Source organism: Asterias rubens, unplaced genomic scaffold, assembly GCF_902459465.1.
Source record: "Asterias rubens unplaced genomic scaffold, eAstRub1.3, whole genome shotgun sequence".
Classification (NCBI taxonomy): Eukaryota; Metazoa; Echinodermata; class Asteroidea; order Forcipulatida; family Asteriidae; genus Asterias; species Asterias rubens.
The window spans coordinates 32,613-47,462 of NW_022985706.1; positions in this window are offsets into that span (position 1 = coordinate 32,613).

Below are 14,850 nucleotides of genomic sequence, written 5' to 3' on the forward strand. Positions count from 1 at the left end.
AACTGTGTTTCAGTGGTTAGACTATAGACTTGCAATCAGAATGTTGTGGGTTCGAATCCTACCAAGCTAACTGTGTTTCAGTGGTTAGACTATAGACTTGCAATCAGAATGTTGTGGGTTCGAATCCTACCAAGCTAACTGTGTTTCAGTGGTTAGACTGCAAGACTTGCAATCACAAGGTTGTGGGTTCAAATCCTACCAAGCTAACTGTGGTCCAGTGGTTAGACTGCAAGACTTGCAATCACAAGGTTGTGGGTTCGAATCCTACCAAGCTAACTGTGTTTCAGTGGTTAGACTCTGGACTTGCAATCAGAATGTTGTGGGTTCGCATCCTACCAAGCTAACTGTGTTTCAGTGGTTAGACTCTGGACTTGCAATCAGAATGTTGTGGGTTCGAATCCTACCAAGCTAACTGTGTTTCAGTGGTTAGACTCTGGACTTGCAATCAGAATGTTGTGGGTTCGAATCCTACCAAGCTAACTGTGTTTCAGTGGTTAGACTCTGGACTTGCAATCAGAATGTTGTGGGTTCGAATCCTACCAAGCTAACTGTGTTTCAGTGGTTAGACTCTGGACTTGCAATCAGAATGTTGTGGGTTCGAATCCTACCAAGCTAACTGTGTTTCAGTGGTTAGACTCTGGACTTGCAATCAGAATGTTGTGGGTTCGCATCCTACCAAGCTAATTGTGTTTCAGTGGTTAGACTCTGGACTTGCAATCAGAATGTTGTGGGTTCGAATCCTACCAAGCTAACTGTGTTTCAGTGGTTAGACTCTGGACTTGCAATCAGAATGTTGTGGGTTTGAATCCTACCAAGCTAACTGTGTTTCAGTGGTTAGACTCTGGACTTGCAATCAGAATGTTGTGGGTTCGCATCCTACCAAGCTAACTGTGTTTCAGTGGTTAGACTCTGGACTTGCAATCAGAATGTTGTGGGTTTGAATCCTACCAAGCTAACTGTGTTTCAGTGGTTAGACTCTGGACTTGCAATCAGAATGTTGTGGGTTTGAATCCTACCAAGCTAACTGTGTTTCAGTGGTTAGACTCTGGACTTGCAATCAGAATGTTGTGGGTTTGAATCCTACCAAGCTAACTGTGTTTCAGTGGTTAGACTCTGGACTTGCAATCAGAATGTTGTGGGTTTGAATCCTACCAAGCTAACTGTGTTTCAGTGGTTAGACTCTGGACTTGCAATCAGAATGTTGTGGGTTTGAATCCTACCAAGCTAACTGTGTTTCAGTGGTTAGACTCTGGACTTGCAATCAGAATGTTGTGGGTTCGCATCCTACCAAGCTAACTGTGTTTCAGTGGTTAGACTCTGGACTTGCAATCAGAATGTTGTGGGTTCGAATCCTACCAAGCTAACTGTGTTTCAGTGGTTAGACTCTGGACTTGCAATCAGAATGTTGTGGGTTCGCATCCTACCAAGCTAACTGTGTTTCAGTGGTTAGACTCTGGACTTGCAATCAGAATGTTGTGGGTTCGAATCCTACCAAGCTAACTGTGTTTCAGTGGTTAGACTCTGGACTTGCAATCAGAATGTTGTGGGTTCGAATCCTACCAAGCTAATTGTGTTTCAGTGGTTAGACTCTGGACTTGCAATCAGAATGTTGTGGGTTCGCATCCTACCAAGCTAACTGTGTTTCAGTGGTTAGACTCTGGACTTGCAATCAGAATGTTGTGGGTTTGAATCCTACCAAGCTCATTGTGTTTCAGTGATTAGACTACAGGACTTGCAGTGACAAGATTGTGGGTTCAAATGCTACCGAGGTAACCGCTAAATTAAAAATGACTAGCGTCTAGTTACTGAACCACAAGTTCTTGATTTACAATTCATAATCGTGGGCGTCCGGGCTGGAATTTCAGGACGGTTCATGGAGATCACTGGGCTGACTACCCCTGTCATATTAACTGCTCATCCATTAATTTTTATGAGCCAAGTAATTCAAAGGCCACACTTGGGAATTCTTTTGTAGAGCTTTCCTGTTATGTTCAATACAAAAATTATGGAAAACATAAAAGACTATTTTACTTAAAACTTCAATTACTATGGGAAACACTGTCAAAGCAAATTTAATGTCAAAATTCCAAGACAAAAACAACACAGAATCCTGGGTCATTATTACTTGAATATAAATAAAACCTTATACAATTGCAATATAACTGTATATACAATTACAATATTACCTTTATACAATTGCGATATAAATTTATACAATTTGCGATATAACCTTATAGAACTGTGGTTCAGCATTATACAATTCCTTTGAAGGCACTGGACACAATTGGTAATTACTCAAAATAATTTTTATCATTAAAAACTTACTTGGTAACGAGCAATGGAGAGCTGGTGATAGTATAAAACATTATGAGAAATAGCTCCCTCTGAAGTAGCGTATGTTTCGAGAAAGACGTTATTTCTCACAAAAATGTTTGAATTTGATTTTGTGACCTCAGAATTAGAATTTGAGGTCTCGAAATCTAGCATCTGAAAGCACACAACTTGTGCAACAAGGGCGTTTTTGCTGTCATTGTTCTCTAATTGCAAATTTTACGACCAACTGAGCTCAAATTTTCACAGGTTTGTTATGTTATGCATATTTTGAGATACATCAAGTGAGAATACTGGTCTCTGACAATTACCAAACGTGTCCAGTGTATTTAAATCAACATACCAAGGTTTAACCATTGTGATTTAACCTTATACATTTCTGATCAAGCCAAATGTGTTATATTGTACTATTCCAATAAACAAAATTACAAAACATTGATAAAAAATGCTTGACTTATGCCTTGTGATTTTATTTATTTGTATTATTTGACCACATTTTTGTATGCATTAAAATGAAGCTGGTTTCTTCAGTGATGGCATAATGTACCTTTCATTTTTTTCTAAGATTGAGATTTTATGTTGACCAATCTATATCTAAAACCATTCCTCAAGTTGAAAATATTATTTAAAAAAGTTATTCCTCAAGTTAAAAACACATCAGAGTCCAGAGGTACCTATCGCATTATTTTAGGGAATAAAAACAACTCTTTGTGTTTTCTTAAATTTATGGCCCAAAATTTGATAAATTGTAGGACATCTACCCCTTGTTTTGTTTGTATTTTTTTTGTATTTTTTTTATTGATGTATTTATTTGGAGGCACAAGGATCATCTCTTTAACCTTTTTCAGTAAACAAAAACGGTTTACCCTACAAAAAATGGATGTTCAAAGCCTTGCATTCTGTTTTACAAAAATTCAAATGGTAAGCCTGGCGTTTTAGTAAATCCTTGCAATTTTCTAACACAACATGCATAAGATGGCCATATTTTGTTATTATTATTATTATTATTTTTTTTTTGGGGGGGGGGGTAGTTGAAGTGTACCGAAGGCTTTAAAAGTTAGATTATTTGTTGGCGCAAATTTTAGTGAGATATTTCAACAACGAAATAAGGTCACTTTTTAATAATCTACCTACAAGTTATTTATTCCTACATTCATAATAAGCTGAGAAACAAACAAAAAATAGACCTCATATATTACCTTTAGTTCTTTCAACTTTGCGCTAAATCATTTCAAATTAAACAAACGTAAGGCTACTTGGTTTAATTACTACAATTAGTTACAGTGTAAGCGTTTATTCATCACTTTTAATATGATTCAAGCCTTCGATTCTCGCATTTCGAATCATTCCGCGAGATCTTGCGGGAGCCAGTTTGCCCCTTTGATCTTGGACAGGCACCGGTGATTGGAACCAGCTAAAGCAACCGACAGGTACCCGATTTCCACGCTACGCGAAATAAACATCAACAGAGTAGTAGAGGTCTGGGTACTCGACGGTTTGATGCCGCGTCGCGATATTCAAAATGGCCACCAGCCATGCTTGTGAAGTTGTCAACACCCTGGATATACTTAGGATGATTTGATGTGATTTAATGTCTCTTTGGGTAAGCTTTATCATGCAGCTTATTTAAGTTAATAATGTAGAATAGGATGAAGGCCTCGTGGAAGGCGTGTAACCACCTAGTTTGTCATAAAACGGGCAATTCTTGTCGCAATTTTATTCAACCTTCATGCTCAACATAAACAACGGCAATCCGGAAGTAGCTGTAACGTTAGAGCATAGGTCATTGCATTGTCATTGCCAACTTGCCGTCAATCAGATCATAGAGTAAGGATGTTTACTCTATGATCAGATCGTGGATGAAGAATTCCTCCATGATCTGATGAAACAATCGACTTTTCTGTGTAGTTCTCAGATTATCTACCACTACTTGTATCGGCCACTCCTACATGTTTCTATGTCAGTTTTTGTTTACATGTTATGTAACACTGAGCTGTCGTAAACTATTTACCAACCAAAATGACCGGTGCTCTGACATTCGGAGTCGTAGGCCTACCATCCAAAAGAATTGATTTGCAGATTGCCTTTCTCATATCAGGTTGTAAATCTAAAACCGGTTTGCCACCTATACTGCCAAATGGTGTGTTAAGACAAAATAATGTAACTTTTTAAAGTCTGAACATGGTCTGAATAAAACTGGCGGTTTTTTTTTTCTTTTTTTTTCTTTTTTTTAATCGTCTGAAATTTCATCCAGATGTGTAATGGAGGGTGAGGTGCACAGAAAAACCTTGGTCTGAGTCGTTTACCTTGGCAACTTTTTGAGATTATGTCTAGTTTTCGATGCCCCCAAATCAAGATTAAAATTAATATTAATTTGAGACCCTTCCAATTGTTCCAGCAATCTGTAATCCGTAGAGCGTCTTTTGCACATAAAGAACTTTCTTTGGTTAAATTTTGAGGCAAATCTGAGAGAACATTTTTGAGGGTGAAAAAAAACGTCAAGTTATGCCCAATGCCGTTTTCTCAAAATTCGGCCGAAAATTAATACATAGGCCTAAGTGTACACTATTAGAGTGCGACAAATCTTGGTTTTAGTCGTCTACCTTAGTAACTTTTTGATATAATTGTTTTTATTGCCTGATTTTCGATATAACAATGTCTCAAAAAATTATTGTATAAAACTCAATAAAACAAATTGTACCATCACGGCGAGTACCCACTAAGAACACTGGTGGAAATGAAACGATGTATACCCGCCGTCATGTTGATCCCAGCTAGCCTACTAAAGACTCAGCCACCCAACCCCAGTGTACCCCGCTACCCTTTCCACAGCGACCGACAATCCCCAATTCCCATCGAAATGCCAGACCAACTTCCCCTGTGAACTAATTTTCTATACCTACAGCGTGTGCCTTCGACTCAAATAATTATTTTGTAAGTCCCCTATTATGCCTATGTTTCCTTGTAAACTATAATGCGCCATATACTTACAGCGTGTGCCTTCCATCCACTCACATATTTTTTAAATCACAACCAAAGAGTCCCCTGTCTACCCGTCAATAAATTATTTACCAAGTCTAAGCCATTGTACCATGCGTACCATTTCCCCATTAATTAAACTAATTGTCTATCTTATTGCCTACAGCGTGTGCCTTCAACTCGTCGAATACTTTTTAAGTCCGAACACAAGAGTCCCCTATCTACTACCAATACCCGTCAGTAAAAGCGTATTATGCCTTCCACTCGCAAATTATTTACCAAGTCCAAAGCAAGGATTTCCCTATGCCATAGTACCATGCGTACCCCTTTTCCCATTTTAAACTATACAGTGTGTAGATTTTAACTCAAATATGTTTTAAGTCCGAACCAATGAGTTTCCCATGCCTATGTAACCAGCCCACAACTTGTGCATTTCACTCGAAATTACTAAGTATAAAGCACTGATTTTACTATGCCATAGCATCATGTGGAAAGTGTTCCCCTCGCAAATTATATACCAAGTATAAAGTATAAATACTAAGTATAAAGCATTGATATTCCCATACCATAGTATCCTATGAAAAGTATTCAACTCGCAAATTATACAACAAGTATAAAGCATTGATATTCCCATACCATAGTATCCTATTAAAAGTATTCAATTATATACTAAGTATAAAGCACTGAAATCCCATGCCATAGCTTTCTGTGTAAAGTATGAACCGAAGGTTTATCAGGTCTAAAATGCGAATGATTTTGGGGGGGACCCAAGTGGGTGTCGTAGGTGGGTGTCGGCCTCCGTAGCGAAGGGTCCCCGGTTCGAACCCCGGTGGTGGCAGCGCGGTTGCCGTCCGAGAAGTCTCGACCCACCAGACAGTGTCACACACCGCGCAGTGGCACTCACCGCTAGCACTCGCTTAGAAAAGAAACTTAAAACTTAAAACTTAAAACGAACCTATGCTCTTTTTTATATAAGTTTAAAAAAAATAATTAAAAAAACATTTTTAAAACGTCTCCAACTTTTCTGAAGCTGGATTCGATCCCGGGACCCTCCGGTCCAGAGACCAGAGCCCTTCCACTGGGCCACTGCTCCTTCTTACTAATATGCGTTCGAGTTTTATTTTAAACCTTCGTATGACAAACTTTTAATTAAAACGTAGTAAAAGAACACCCGGGAATCGAACTCCGCACCATTGGGTGTAGAGTCCGGAGCCCTTCCATTGAGCCACGTCTCCTCTTACTTCATTTGCGTTCGAGTTTAATTTTAAACCTTCGTATGACAAACTTTTAATTAAAACGTAGTAAAAGAACACCCGGGAATCGAACTCCGCACCATTGGGTGTAGAGTCCGGAGCCCTTCCATTGAGCCACGTCTCCTCTTACTTCATTTGCGTTCGAGTTTAATTTTAAACCTTCGTATGACAAACTTTTAATTAAAACGTAGTAAAAGAACACCCGAGAATCGAACTCCGTACCATTGGGTGTAGAGTCGGAAGCCCTTCCATTGAGCCACGTCTCCTCGTACTTTTATTGCGTTCGAGTTTAATTTTAAACCTTGGTATGAACAACTTTAAATCAAAACGTAGTAAAAGAACACCCGGGAATAGAACTCCGTACCATTGGGTGTAGAGTCGGGAGCCCTTCCATTGGGCCACTACTACTCTTACTTCATTTGCGTTCGAGTTTAATGTTATACCTTAGAATGAACAACTTTAAATCAAAACGTAGTAAAAGAACACACACGGGAATCGAACCCCGTACCATTGGGTGTAGAGTCGGAAGCCCTTCCATTGGGCCACTACTACTCTTACTTCATTTGCGTTCGAGTTTAATGTCATACCTTAGAATGAACAACTTTAAATCAAAACGTATTATAGCTTATGCCTTCCACTCGCAAATTATTTATCAAGTGTAAAGCAAGGATTTCCCTATGCCATAGGGTACCGCGCAAACCATTGCTCTCAAGCATACTAAAAGAACACAGATCGGGAATCGAACCCCATACCATTTGGTGTAGAGCCCGGAGCCCTTCCATTAGGCCACTACTACTCTTACTTCATTTGCGTTCAAGTTTAATGTTATACCCTAGAATGAACAATTTTAAATCAAAACGTATTATTTGCCTCCCACTCGCAAATTATTTATTAAGTGTAAAGCAAGGATTTCCCTATGCCATAGGATACCGCGCAAACCAATGTTCTCAAGCATACTAAAAGAACACAGATCGGGAATCGAACCCCGTACCATTTGGTGTAGAGCCCGGAGCCCTTCCATTAGGCCACTACTACTCTTACTTCATTTGCGTTCGAGTTTAATGTTATAACCCTAGAATGAACAATTTTAAATCAAAACGTATTATTTGCCTCCCACTCGCAAATTATTTACCAAGTGTAAAGCAAGGATTTCCCTATACCATAGGGAACCGCGCAAACCAATGTTCTCAAGCGTAGAAAAAGAACACAGACCGGGGTTCGAACCGTGTACCATTGGGTGTAGAGCCCGGAGCCCTTCCATTGGGCCACTACTACTCTTACTTCATTTGCGTTCGAGTTTAATTTTATACCCTAGAGTGAACAACTTTATATCAAAACATATTGTAACTTATGCCTTCCACTCACATTAATTATTGATTAGGGGTTAAGCAAGGATTTCCCTATGCCGTAGGGTACCGCGTAAACCAATGTTCTTCAACGCACAAAAAAGAACACACACCGGGGTTCGAACCCAGCACCTTTGGCTTCAGAGTCCAGAGCCCTACCACTGTGCCACTGTCCTTCTTCACAACAAAAGGTTCGAGTTTAAATATAAACCTTAGAATGAATCCAACTTTAAATCAAAACGCAATAGCGGGTGCCTTCCACTCGCATGTTATTTATTAGGTATAAAGCAAGGATTTCCCTATGCCATAGGGTTCCGCTTAAACCAATGTTCTTACGCGTAGAAAAAGACACTTACACCGGGGCTCGAACTCAGTACCTTTGGCTTCAGAATCCGGAGTTCTACCACTGGGCCACCGCTCTTCTTACGAACAATGGGTTCGAGTTTAATTATAAACCTTAGAGTGGACAACTTTAAATCAAAACGTATATAGCGAGTGCCTTCCACTCGCGTGTTTTACAAGGATTTCCCGATGCAATAGTACCCCAGGTAATGAAAAGATTGGGACTGGGTACAACAGAGTTGATGCATGCACAAAATCGACGGTGTTTGGGATAAATAAAATGCACGGGACTAAAACGGGTCTATTTAACTGAGAAAATATCAGCGATTGAAAAAGTCTCTAGAAGTGGGGCAAATCGGGCGAATGGGGGGGGGGGGGGAGCATATTCAAACAGGCGGCGTAACAATGTGACCAACATGTGTAAACCATTTATTATTATATGTAATAAATATTTGATAATCTAAGTAAATTGAACTCTAAATAAGACACGGGACGGAGTATTCTTTATGTTTTAATTCAACATTTTGTTTAATGTTCGAGTTTCTACATTTCACATTATGACTGCTCTTTAAATCAATATAAAAAGAGTTCAGACAATAATAATTTGACACATTCAAATTTATTTTAAGCAGCAATTTTTTTTATTTTTTTTTATTTATTTAAACAATTAAAATATTTTAAACGTCAAGTGTTTGTGCATCGTACAAGAATGTTGTTTGTCTCCAACGGCGATCAGAGAATACTGATCGAAACGTCAAAATTTAAACCGACGGCTATTTTCAGAACCACCCCATATTTAGAGATGATAGTCGTTGCATGGTGTTAGCGCAAACCTTTCTATATCGTATTTCCACCATGCAAAGTTTCAAAGGAAAAGTTTCCGTATGGCGCCACCACTTTTTTATTCGATATTAAATAATATAGTAACCTCAATGAGATATCCCTTTTTGTAAAAATGAGTGAAAAGGTGGTGGCGCCATACGGAAAGTTATCCAATAAGGAAGATTGGAACAATTTTACGATCTCACCACCAATTTCTGTCCGTTTTGTTTAGTTTTGAACTATATTGAGCAATAACAAACCATCGCCCATTGTGTTGTGCACAGTAGACCTACACGTACATACACAAGCATACCAGCTAGACGTAGTGTAGACCTATAGCTAATAGAAACATACAAATCACAAACATTGCTTTACCATGGGTTTGAACGACTTTATATTGAATCAGAATAAACGAGTATACATTAGTCTTGCCTGAACAGTTCCCTGAAGATTAAAACCACATCAAAAAGGCACTAAATATTGTCCACGGTGACAGCCGGAGTAAACAGCATGCTTGGAGATCATTTTGAATACATGTGTGCGTACATTACTGGGTACGAAGCATGGGTTATAAGACCAACTATAGGGTACCCGACTATTCGTGTTCTTGTCGCAATATCGCTTACTTCTTGATATTGCAGTGCCTCCAAAAGAGGGATTAAAATGAATTTGAGACCAATCCCATTGTTCCAGCAATCTTTAACTTGGAGACTGTCTTTTACACATGACGAACTTCCTTTGGTTAAATTGTGAGGCAATTCGGAGAGAAAATGTTTCCGAGGCTGACGGAAATCGGCCGAAATTTTTGTCTTCCAAATTGCCTGAAATTTCATACCTAGGTGTAAACAGAGGGCGTGGAGCAGGAAGATTTTGGTTTTAGTCGTCTACGTTGGCTACTTTTTGAGATAATGCCTCATTTCGGATAGTACGACGGTTTAAAATCAAGGTCAAAATGAATATTTGAGACCCATCCTATTGTTCCAGCAACCTGTAACTTGGGGACTGTCTTTTACACATGACGAACTTCCTTTGGTTAAATTTTGAGGCAATTCGGAGAGAAAATGTTTCCGAGGCTGAAAAAACGTCAAGCTTACCCCCTTGTCGTTTTTTCAAAAATCGGCCGACATTTGTGTCTTCCAAATCACCTGAAATTTCATACCTAGGTGTAACAGAGGGCGTGGAGCAGGAAAATCTTGGTTTTAGTCGTCTACGATGGCTACTTTTTGAGATAATGCCTTATTTCGGATAGTACGACGGTTTAAAATCAAGGTTAAAATGAATATTTGAGACGCATCCTATTGTTCCAGCAACCTGTAACTTGGAGACTGTATTTTACACATAACGAACTTCCTTTGGTTAAATTTTGAGGCAATTCGGAGAGAAAATGTTTCCGAGGCTGAAAAAACGTCAAGCTTACCCCCTTGTCGTTTTTTCAAAAATCGGCCGAAATTTGTGTCTTCCAAATCACCTGAAATTTCATACCTAGGTGTAACAGAGGGCGTGGAGCAGGAACATTTTGGTTTTAGTCGTCTACGATGGCTACTTTTTGAGATAATGCCTTATTTCGGATAGTACGACGGTTTAAAATCAAGGTTAAAATGAATATTTGAGACGCATCCTATTGTTCCAGCAACCTGTAACTTGGAGACTGTCTTTTACACATGACGAACTTCCTTTGGTTTAATTTTGAGGCAATTCGGAGAGAAAATGTTTCCGAGGCTGAAAAAACGTCAAGCTTACCTACCCCCTTGTCGTTTTTTCAAAAATCGTCCGAAATTTGTGTCTTCCAAATCGCCTGAAATTTCATACCTAGGTGTAATAGAGGGCGAGGAGCAGGAAAATCTTGGTTTTAGTCGTATACGATGGCTACTTTTTGAGATAATGCCTTATTTCGGATAGTACGACGGTTTAAAATCCAGATTAAAATGAATATTTGAGACCCATCCTATTGTTCCAGCAGCCTGTAACTTGGAGACTGTCTTTTACACATGACGAACTTCCTTTGGTTAAATTTTGAGGCAATTCGGAGAGAAAATGTTTCCGAGGCTGAAAAAACGTCAAGCTTACCCCCTTGTCGTTTTTTCAAAAATCGTCCGAAAATTGTGTCTTCCAAATCGCCTGAAATTTCATACCTAGGTGTAATAGAGGGCGAGGAGCAGGAAAATCTTGGTTTTAGTCGTCTACGATGGCTACTTTTTGAGATAATGCCTTATTTCGGATAGTACGACGGTTTAAAATCCAGATTAAAATGAATATTTGAGACCCATCCTATTGTTCCTGCAACCTGTAACTTGGAGACTGTCTTTTACACATGACAAACTTCCTTTGGTTAAATTTTGAGGCAATTCGGAAAGAAAATGTTTCCGAGGCTGAAACAACGTCAAGCTTACCCCCTTGTCGTTTTTTCAAAAATCGTCCGAAATTTGTGTCTTCCAAATCGCCTGAAATTTCATACCTAGGTGTAATAGAGGGCGAGGAGCAGGAAAATCTTGGTTTTAGTCGTCTACGATGGCTACTTTTTGAGATAATGCCTTATTTCGGATAGTACGATGGTTTAAAATCCAGATTAAAATGAATATTTGAGACCCATCCCATTGTTCCTGCAACCTGTAACTTGGAGACTGTCTTTTACACATGACAAACTTCCTTTGGTTAAATTTTGAGGCAATTCGGAGAGAAAATGTTTCCCAGGCTGAAAAAACGTCAAGCTTACCCCCTTGTCGTTTTTTCAAAAATCGTCCGAAATTTGTGTCTTCCAAATCGCCTGAAATTTCATACCTAGGTGTAATAGAGGGCGCGGAGCAGGAAAATCTTGGTTTTAGTCGTCTACGATGGCTACTTTTTGAGATAATGCCTCATTTCGGATAGTACGACGGTTAAAAATCCAGATTAAAATGAATATTTGAGACCCATCCTATTGTTCCAGCAGCCTGTAACTTGGAGACTGTCTTTTACACATGACGAACTTCCTTTGGTTAAATTTTGAGGCAATTCGGAGAGAAAATGTTTCCGAGGCTGAAAAAACGTCAAGCTTACCCCCTTGTCGTTTTTTCAAAAATCGGCCGAAATTTGTGTCTTCCAAATCACCTGAAATTTCATACCTAGGTGTAACAGAGGGCGTGGAGCAGGAACATCTTGGTTTTAGTCGTCTACGATGGCTACTTTTTGAGATAATGCCTTATTTCGGATAGTACGACGGTTTAAAATCAAGGTTAAAATGAATATTTGAGACGCATCCTATTGTTCCAGCAACCTGTAACTTGGAGACTGTCTTTTACACATGACGAACTTCCTTTGGTTTAATTTTGAGGCAATTCGGAGAGAAAATGTTTCCGAGGCTGAAAAAACGTCAAGCTTACCTACCCCTTTGTCGTTTTTTCAAAAATCGTCCGAAATTTGTGTCTTCCAAATCGCCTGAAATTTCATACCTAGGTGTAATAGAGGGCGAGGAGCAGGAAAATCTTGGTTTTAGTCGTATACGATGGCTACTTTTTGAGATACTGCCTTATTTCGGATAGTACGACGGTTTAAAATCCAGATTAAAATGAATATTTGAGACCCATCCTATTGTTCCAGCAGCCTGTAACTTGGAGACTGTCTTTTACACATGACGAACTTCCTTTGGTTAAATTTTGAGGCAATTCGGAGAGAAAATGTTTCCGAGGCTGAAAAAACGTCAAGCTTACCCCCTTGTCGTTTTTTCAAAAATCGTCCGAAAATTGTGTCTTCCAAATCGCCTGAAATTTCATACCTAGGTGTAATAGAGGGCGAGGAGCAGGAAAATCTTGGTTTTAGTCGTCTACGATGGCTACTTTTTGAGATAATGCCTTATTTCGGATAGTACGACGGTTTAAAATCCAGATTAAAATGAATATTTGAGACCCATCCTATTGTTCCTGCAACCTGTAACTTGGAGACTGTCTTTTACACATGACAAACTTCCTTTGGTTAAATTTTGAGGCAATTCGGAAAGAAAATGTTTCCGAGGCTGAAAAAACGTCAAGCTTACCCCCTTGTCGTTTTTTCAAAAATCGTCCGAAATTTGTGTCTTCCAAATCGCCTGAAATTTCATACCTAGGTGTAATAGAGGGCGAGGAGCAGGAAAATCTTGGTTTTAGTCGTCTACGATGGCTACTTTTTGAGATAATGCCTTATTTCGGATAGTACGATGGTTTAAAATCCAGATTAAAATGAATATTTGAGACCCATCCCATTGTTCCTGCAACCTGTAACTTGGAGACTGTCTTTTACACATGACGAACTTCCTTTGGTTAAATTTTGAGGCAATTCGGAGAGAAAATGTTTCCCAGGCTGAAAAAACGTCAAGCTTACCCCCTTGTCGTTTTTTCAAAAATCGTCCGAAATTTGTGTCTTCCAAATCGCCTGAAATTTCATACCTAGGTGTAATAGAGGGCGCGGAGCAGGAAAATCTTGGTTTTAGTCGTCTACGATGGCTACTTTTTGAGATAATGCCTCATTTCGGATAGTACGACGGTTAAAAATCCAGATTAAAATGAATATTTGAGACCCATCCTATTGTTCCAGCAACCTGTAACTTGGAGACTGTCTTTTACACATGACGAACTTCCTATGGTTAAATTTTGAGGCAATTCGGAGAGAAAATGTTTCCGAGGCTGAAAAAACGTCAAGCTTACCCCCTTGTCGTTTTTTCAAAAATCGTCCGAAATTTGTGTCTTCCAAATCGCCTGAAATTTCATACCTAGGTGTAATAGAGGGCGAGGAGCAAGAAAATCTTGGTTTTAGTCGTCTACGATGGCTACTTTTTGAGATAATGCCTTATTTCGGATAGTACGACGGTTTAAAATCCAGATTAAAATGAATATTTGAGACCCATCCTATTGTTCCAGCAGTCTGTAACTTGGAGACTGTCTTTTACACATGACGAACTTCCTTTGGTTAAATTTTGAGGCAATTCGGAGAGAAAATGTTTCCGAGGCTGAAAAAACGTCAAGCTTACCCCCTTGTCGTTTTTTCAAAAATCGTCCGAAATTTGTGTCTTCCAAATCGCCTGAAATTTCATACCTAGGTGTAATAGAGGGCGAGGAGCAGGAAAATCTTGGTTTTAGTCGTCTACGATGGCTACTTTTTGAGATAATGCCTTATTTCGGATAGTACGACGGTTTAAAATCCAGATTAAAATGAATATTTGAGACCCATCCTATTGTTCCTGCAACCTGTAACTTGGAGACTGTCTTTTACACATGACAAACCTCCTTTGGTTAAATTTTGAGGCAATTCGGAAAGAAAATGTTTCCGAGGCTGAAAAAACGTCAAGCTTACCCCCTTGTCGTTTTTTCAAAAATCGTCCGTAATTTGTGTCTTCCAAATCGCCTGAAATTTCATACCTAGGTGTAATAGAGGGCGAGGAGCAGGAAAATCTTGGTTTTAGTCGTCTACGATGGCTACTTTTTGAGATAATGCCTTATTTCGGATAGTACGATGGTTTAAAATCCAGATTAAAATGAATATTTGAGACCCATCCCATTGTTCCTGCAACCATGTAACTTGGAGACTGTCTTTTACACATGACAAACTTCCTTTGGTTAAATTTTGAGGCAATTCGGAGAGAAAATGTTTCCGAGGCTGAAAAAACGTCAAGCTTACCCCCTTGTCGTTTTTTCAAAAATCGTCCGAAATTTGTGTCTTCCAAATCGCCTGAAATTTCATACCTAGGTGTAATAGAGGGCGAGGAGCAGGAAAATCTTGGTTTTAGTCGTCTACGATGGCTACTTTTTGAGATAATGCCTTATTTCGGA